Raw genomic sequence first — 1575 nt, 5'->3', positions numbered from 1 at the left:
TATTTGAGAACTTTGAATTTATAAGAAAATAAAAAAATAATAAATTATTATAATATAAATGTTTTTTGTGTTTTAAATTTAAATAAATAAAAGAAAACTAATGAGCTCAAATTTTCAGAATTTTAAATTAAATGGTAAGTTCATTAATGAAATTGAGACTCATTAATTATATGGGATAATTTAAAAAAAAATTAAATATAAAGGTTAAAATATTTGAGAATTTTGAATTGATAAGAAAATAAAAGAATAAAGATTTATTAAAATGTAAATGTTTTTTTTTATCTTTTAAATTTAAACAAACAATTTAAATAATGAAAAAAAAAATAATAGCTTTAATTTTAGGAATTTTGAAATTAAAAAGTACGTTTATTAGTGAAATTAATATCCCTTTATTAGTACATTATTGCAATTATTACATTAACATATTACATGTAATTTAACAAAATAGAAAAAAAAAACTCATAAAATAACATGTGAAAAAAAAATTAATTCAAAATAACCATAAAATTACATTCGGCAAAATTGAATTAGAGTGTGACAAATGACAAAAGAATACATTTATTTATTAGAAATGATTAATTTTAATTGGAAAACTGATATTCTTTATATTTATTAAATTTGGATTTTGGAATGATAATCAATCCTTTAGATAATTTAATGTAGGAATATCCATGATTGGAACAATATATTTGACCATTTTTATTAGCATTTATGACAATTTAATTATGATAGAAGATATGACGCCTATATATATGACGCATAAGAGATTACTTTGATGCAGATTAAAACTAACTCCTTTGATTTTGCTTTTAAAACGATCGCTTAAAAGATGGAGCAAAATTTGAAGATGGTGTTCATGGTCATGTTATTGCTTTCCATGTCTGGTACGTAGTCTTTTGTTTGTCTCAATAGCTAGCACTCTAATTACCATCATCTTCCCTGTTTATCTCTAATGGAATATACTTTAATTTTCAGGTTTGTTTATCTCATCGGTTTTGGCTGACAAAGGCTCGTTAATGTCCAACGAATCGTGTGGTCCCAATGGAACGCCATGTGAAAGAATGTGTCGAGTTGGCTTTCCTAGATGTTGTAATGATGTTTGCGAGTGTTATCCTTGCAATTAATTTTAATATTATATTTAATATCATAAACATAAAAGGATGGTGTTTAAGTGTGTTTGTTCCCAAAAAAATCTATGAAATATAAAATTCATCCTGCGAAGGATTTATTATTATTATTATTAGTATTATTATTATTATTATTATTATTATACGACATATGTATATAAGTTGTGGCACCTACTTACAGATTCTAGTTCAGGAAATCAACATTGTGTGAAGATATATAACGATCACCTCCACTTTGTTCACCCTCTAATCATTAATTGTTGTCTATATGTTAATGGTTTAATTTTCCTTCATAAATCTCTTGTGGAATCTCCACAATTACAAATTCTTACCCTTATACTGGCTACAAGCCATATAACGTCTTAATTTAGCAAGATTCGATATTCGTCCAAACATCTAAATCTAGTCCTGTGGTCCATTGCGGGCAAGGAAATAATGAAATAATTTG

At 25.1% G+C, this 1575-nt stretch overlaps 1 long non-coding RNA gene across 1 annotated transcript; it reads left to right on the top strand.

Moving 5' to 3' along the window:
* The first annotated feature begins 754 nt into the window (after positions 1-754).
* Positions 755-1234, top strand: LOC128128119 (uncharacterized). The gene is made up of 2 exons (XR_008225755.1): positions 755-884; positions 976-1234. It is a non-coding gene; the product is annotated as an uncharacterized LOC128128119 (long non-coding RNA).
* Positions 1235-1575: the final 341 nt, after the last annotated feature.

This window comes from Lactuca sativa, chromosome 8 (assembly GCF_002870075.4).
Source record: "Lactuca sativa cultivar Salinas chromosome 8, Lsat_Salinas_v11, whole genome shotgun sequence".
Taxonomy (NCBI): Eukaryota; Viridiplantae; Streptophyta; class Magnoliopsida; order Asterales; family Asteraceae; genus Lactuca; species Lactuca sativa.
Note: the sequence above shows the minus strand (reverse complement) of the source record. Positions and strands in the feature narration are given on the sequence as shown.